The following is a 7,248-nucleotide window of genomic DNA, read 5'->3' as shown; positions in this document are numbered from 1 at the left end:
TTAATAGATTAATGCATTGGAGAAATAGTTTTCAGAATTATTAATGTGATACATGTTATGTACAGAAGAAACCTTCACATGTACAATAATGGAGTTATATACACAGAGGATAAATTTGAGATACACAAACAGTATAATAACTGAGATTTAGGGAATTAATTGCAACATAGGTAATGGTCACAGGGTAGACACTTAAATTTCATTAAAATTAATTCCAAAGCTGCATCCTGTACCAGAGAAAGACAAATGGGAAATGAGCCCTGCACACTCCCACACAAACACTCACACACTCGCGGGTTCTTGCACTAATACACACAGACAAACATACATATACACAAATGTACACACCATCTGTTGCACACATACACAAACATACACACATAAAAAATCACACACATGCACACAAACATACACACAGGCCCTCACACACACAGACGCACAAACACACACTTGCATAAATAAATGCACACAGTAACAAACTTGCACTTTCTCTCCGACACACACAGTCATGCAGAGTTTCACAAACATTCACACCTGCAGACACAAATACTTACACACACACACACACACAAACACACAAGAATCATCTGTGAGTATATACATGGATCATTGACAGCATCTAAGTAATTAAGTGCTGGTCTGGTAGTTAAGAAGCAGGTATTACGGTAGTAATTTAAACATACGCAGCTGAATATTAGCAGGACTATATACATTGGTAGTTCATAAGAACATAAGAACTAGGAGCAGGAGTAGGCAATTCAGCCCCTCAAGCCTGCCCCACCATTCAATACAATCATGGCTGATCTTATTTCGACTTCAACTCCAATTTCCCGCCCTCTCCTCATGACCTTTCAACCCGTTACTAATTAAAAATCTGTCTATCTCCTCCTTTAATTTATTCAGTGCCCCGGCTTCCATTGCACTCTGTGGCAGTGAATTCCACAGATTCATGACCTTTTGAGAAAAGTAATTCCTCCACATCACTGATTTAAATCTACCACCCCTTAGCCTAAAACTATGGACTCTCGTTCTAGAGTGCCCCACAAGGTGAATCTACCACTCCTCGTCTATTTTGTCGATTCCCTTTGGAATCTTATATACCTCAATTAGATTTCCTCTCATCCTTTTATACTCCAGCGAGTATAGGCCTAAACTGCTTAATCACTCCTCATAAGACCAGCCCCACATCTCTGGAATCAATCTAGTGAACCTCCTCTGAACTGCCTCCAGTGCAACTACATCGGTCCTCAAGTAAGGGGACCAAAACTGAGCACAGTACTCCAGGTGCGGTCTCACCAATGCCTTGTACAGTTGCAGCAATACTTGCCTATTTTTATACTCTTTTCCTTTAGTAATAAATGCCAATATTCCATCTGCCTTCCTTATTACCTGCTGTACCTGCATATTAGCTTTTAGCGATTCATGCACGAGGTCACCCAGATCCCTCTGCACTGAAGCATTCTGCAGTTTCTCTCCATTTAAATAATAAGTCGCCTTTTTATTCTTCCAACAAAAATGGATAAACTCACACTTATCCACGTTAAATTCAAATTGCCCTTTCAGCTAACCTGTCCATATCCATTTGAAAATTTCTTATTTCTTCATTGCAACTTACTTTCCCACCTATTTTGGTGTCGTCTGAAAAATTTAGCTATCGGAACTTCTATGCCTGAATCCAAATCATTAATATAGATTGAAAATAAATGGGGCCCATTGACCAAACCCTGTGGCACCCCACAACTTGCCATCCAGAAAAATACACATTTTTCCCGAATCTCTGCTTTCTGTTGGTTAGCCAATCCTCTATCCAAACTAATACATTACCCCTAATCTTCTGTGATCTTACCTTGCGTATTAGTCTTTTGTGCAGCACCTTATCAAAGGCCTTCTTGAAGTACAGATATACAACATCTACAGGATCCCCATTACCCACTTTGCTTGACACATCTTCAAAGAACTCTAGCAAATTAGTCAAGCACGATTTACTCTTCATAAAACCATGCTGACTCTGATGGATTGCATTTTGACTTTCCAAATGCACCATTACTTCTTCCTTAATAATGGATTCCAACAATTTCCCAATGACAGACGTTATACTAACTGGTCTATAGTTTACTACTTTCTCCCTCCCCCCCTTTTTGAATAAGGGCGTTATGTGAGCATCTTTCCAAACCACTGGAACCTTTCCAGAATCCAGGGAATTTTGGAATATTATAGCCAATGCATTCACTATCTATGCTGCCACTTCCATTAAGACCCTGGGATGTAGGCCATCAGGTGCTGGGGACTTGTCACCCTTTAATCCCAATAGTTTGCTCAGTTATTTTCTCTATTGAAGGTGCAGTAAACATTAGACACTTAGTCAAATGTAACAGGATAGTGACACACAACTGATTGACTGTAGGTTAAGATTCTGTTCCAGTTACCTAATTTACAAAAATATATAAAAGTGAAAGCACTAAAAACACACAAAATAAAAGTCACATTCACTGAAAAATGGCTGACATATAAATATAAAACATACCAGACACTGGCAGGTTGAAAATAAGTTTCACCAAGGCACGCATGCAAGAGACAGAAAGATACCGAGTGAAATCACACTCAAATACTAGAAACTGACTGGCATGAAATTAAAATGCATAAATTATACTGGATAATGAGAGATATTAGTGAAAATGCAATTCAAAAAACGAAAAGATATTAAACCTTATGTCACCAAATACATAATGACAAGTACAGAGAACATATTAACACCTCTCACTTAGCAGAGACTGCTAGAAACACAAAAAATATGGATTTCCATAACAGAGACCGAGAGTGATAATGTATCATCAACAACACATTCAAGACAGAGTGATACAGAATTAAACCAACTCTTCCAGAACTGAACTGTTAAAAAGGGAGGAGCACTCTTACTCAAATAACAGACATTGATAGATACAGGAAAAACACACATAAACATGACTTCAAATGTGTAAGGTCCTGAATAAAACTACTCATCACATACCAAAAACGGAGGGATACAGGGAAGTAAAGGTCAGGAGCTCAAATAAAATTGAAAATGCAACCTCAGACTCAGGCTCAAATAACGGTGCCTGACGGGTTCACAAGAAAACTGACAAGACACATGACAGGCAGACAGACAGAGAAAAAAGACAATTATCCAGTACTAGAATCTGTTAAGGACAGAATGAACCCTACATTCTCATACAGAGGACAGACATTAAATGATTAAATCCTCACTCATTTACAATAAACTAAGGACACAGGATCATTTTCATGCTCACATATGTGACCCTGAAATGTTAGGGGGGGATATACAGTCACGCTGATATATCACAGAGGTACAGGTACAGGATTAGATCCACCCACATACACACATCTTAGCAAATGAGAGTTAATAGTAAAACACACATTCCATGTCAGAAGCAGGCAAAAAAACTCAAACATATACTCACAAATCAGGCACAAGCAAGTAGAGAGTAATAGCTACACTCACATTACAGAGACTGACATATGCATAGTAAAGGCCAGCAGCAATTACACGTATGTTGGGAACAATACAGTCACACGAGCAAATAACAGGGAACAGTGTTGAATCCTAATTCACAGACTGTAAAGAATTAAAATCACAGTAATTGAAGAAAAGCTAAGGGATACACATCCACTTGGCACAATATAAAATTTGCAGTACAAATAAATCCTCACATACTCGAAACTGGCAGGTACAGAAAACACAGATACACACAAAGTAACAACTGAGAGTTACAGAGCAAAATCTCCATTCAATTATTGCAAACTGTCAAAATGAAAGCCAAAATTAACCATTAGAAACTGCCAGATGCACTTGCTGGAAATAACATATATGGGGGACAAACAAAGAAAATGTGGGGAATAATCAGCGAGTTTGGGAGCATCTGTGGAGAAAAAAACAAGACTGAACATTTCAGGTCAATGACGCTTCATCAGGTCGGAGTTTTCAAAAAAATTGCAATTTTGTTTCTGTCTCCACAAATGTTGCCAGATCTGCTCAGTATTTCCAGCATGTTTGATTTTTCTTCTTGAGATTTCCAATATCCACCGTATTTGGAATTTGCATTAGCTGCAGATTTAAACCTTCATGCCATAAACTGACAAGGACAAAGGAAATCCCATATTCAAATCGGAGAAATCAACAGGTTCTGACCAGAAGCACTGTTCAGTTCATCAGAAATTAACTGGAACAGAGCAAAATATATCACTTGCAAATCAGAGATATGAATACAGAACAAAATACACAGATCCCAAACATTAACTAACTGGTACAGCTGAAATCCATTATCACATATCAGGCATGGAAAGAGAGAAATTAGGAGCAGGAGTAGGTCATTTGCCCTCTTGAGCCTGCTCTGCCATTCAATTTAATCATGGCTGCCCTATATCTCAACACCATCCAACCACACTGTTATCATAGCCTTGTCCCTTTGGAGTCTTGAAATCAATCCATTTCGCTCTTAAATATATTCCGTGACTTGGCTTTCACAGTGTTCTATCATAGAGAATTGCACAGGTTTACCACCCTCTGATTGAAGAAGTTTCTCCTCATCTCAGTTCTATACCATCTACCCTGCATCCTGAGATTGTGACCCCTTGTTCTAGACCCCCAGCCAGAGGAAACATCATCCCTGCACCCAATCATTCCAGCCCTGTCAGAATGTTACACCTTTCATTGAGACACCCTCTCATCCTTTTAAACTCCAGTGAAAACAGGCCTACTTGACCCAAACTCTCCTCAGAGGACAATCCTGCCATCTCCGGAATCACTCTGGTGAATCTTCGCTGCACTCCTCTTATGATAAATATATCCTCCCTTAGGTAAGGAGACCAAAACTGCACACAATACTCCAGGAGTGGTCTTGCCAATGCCCTGTATAGCTGCAGTTAGACATCCTTGCTCCTGCAATCAACCATGTCATGATGAAGGCCAACATATCATTTGCCTTCTTAAGTGCTACCTGCACCTGCATGCTTGCTCTCAGTGATTGTTGTGCATGGGTACCCAGCTCACTTTTTACTTCAACATTTCCCGTCTATCACCATGTAAATAACACTCTCCCATGCTGTCTTTTCAACTGATGTGGATAACTTCACACTACTTGGAGGTGGTTCAGAGGAACTTTACTAGATAGTTACCTAGAATGAGTGGGATGTCTTATAAGAAAAGGTTGGACAGACTGTGCTTGTTTCCACTGGGTCTCAGAAGAGTGAGGGGTGATTGATTGATGTATACAAGATCCTGAGTGGCCTTGAAGTTGCGGATACCAAGAGGATGTTTCCTGAAATAGGGGGCACTGTTTCTAAATTAGATATCGCCCTTTTTGGACATGGGTGAGGATATTTTTTTCTCTCTCAGAGGGCTGTGTGACTTTGGAAATCTCTGCCTCAGAACGTAGTGGAGGCAGGGTCATTGAGATCTTTTAAGGCAGAGGTAGATAGATTCTTAATAGGCAAGGGAATCAAAGGTTATGGGGGTAGATGATAATATGGGGATTGAAACACAAAGAAATCAGCCATGATATTATTGAATGATGAGGCGGGCTCGAGGGGCCAAATGGCCTTCTCCTGTTCCTATTTCTTCTGTTCTTATGTTCATAATCGATGTTTTAAAGCATCTGCCATATATTTGCCCACTCAATCAACTTGTCTAAATGGCCTTGAATCCACGTGACACCCTCCCCACCACTCACATCCCCACCAAGTTTCATGTCGTCAGCAAACTTGGAAATAATACTTCTGGTTTCCTCATGCAAATTATGGTAATATATTGTGAACAGCTGAGGCCGAAACACTGATCCCTGCGGTACCCCATGGAGTCACTTTCATATCTATTCTTCTGTTGGAATGAATACCGTACACACAAACTTGAAATAATCAGGTACAAATTAAACCCAGAATTACACACCAGAGACTCACAGATACAGTTTAAATCGAAGACTATCATGTGAGAAGTAGTTAATAAAAAAAACGTTCATGCAAAATTGGATAGGTACAGAATGAAGCAATACATCGATGACCGAAACTGATGTGGACTGATCAACTGGCACTTTCATACATTAATAATTGACAGATAGAGAGAAAAGTCCATTCAGTCATAACAGAGATTACATAACCACATAACATTACTGAGAGAATGAGTAAATCTTAGATTGGCCTAAAATAGATGAATAGGTACAGAATATAGTTGACATACAAAAGAACTGATAATTTTAAGGTATTTTCACATTTAAATGTCAGAAACTGAGAGGTAGACTCAAACACACGATGACCGATTTGACACTGAATAACCCAATGTAATATTCACCTTCACACACCACACACATTCCAAACATTGACAAATGCCAAGAGAAACCCACACTCACATGTCAGTTATTGACAGATGCAGAATAAAAACTCACATTCTCATGCTACACACTGACGAATAGAGGGGGAGAGAAAAGAAAAGCGCCAATCACTTCCAAGCAACGAAATTCTATGTAATAAAATCAATGCTCACACACCAGAAATTCACAGGGGCAGTCTCACACCGGCACCCATTTACCAGGAACTGACAGAGATCGTGGCAAAGTCATTTTTACACACGCCGGAGACCTATAGATACAGGTGGGTCGGGGTTTGGGGGTGGGTGGGGAGCTGTTGGTGGGCAATCTAATTCACGTACCTGAATAAGCACACAGCTGTATAGAACTTACACTCAATGTCAAAAAACTGGTAGGGAACGAATAAGACACAGTCTCTTATGTCAAAATATCTGACAAGTATTGAATAAAAAGCGCACTCACACAGCAACAGTAAACACGTGCTGTGAAATGAGACTCAAAGACCGTCAATTACAGAACAATATCTCACTTCCTTGCTTGAAAACAACAGGTATGAAATAAAACACATACATGAATCCCAGTGACCGAGATGTACCCAGTTAGGGTGAATATTGCATTGCGAAAACCATCAAGTGCAGACAAAACACATTGTGTCGATCTGTATGGAGCGGAAGTATTTGACCCCTGTCGTAGTCTTTTTAACCAGGTGAGCTTGGCCAGGTTCAAGAGCAGCGTCAGGCCTATTGTTTTCTAGATGTTTGATCAGAAAGGGCCAGATCCAAGTTATAGTGAACTGCTGCCATCTCCTGACAGAAGGTGAGCCGTGCAACAACATACGTACGCAGCAGAAGCACTTTAAATTAGTTGATGTAACAGGGAAGTGACAAAATCA

The sequence above is a fragment of the Cetorhinus maximus genome, chromosome 38 (genome assembly GCF_964194155.1).
Source record: "Cetorhinus maximus chromosome 38, sCetMax3.hap1.1, whole genome shotgun sequence".
NCBI lineage: Eukaryota > Metazoa > Chordata > Chondrichthyes > Lamniformes > Cetorhinidae > Cetorhinus > Cetorhinus maximus.
The sequence above is the reverse complement of the archived record's forward strand: the minus strand, read 5'-3'. Positions refer to the sequence as shown.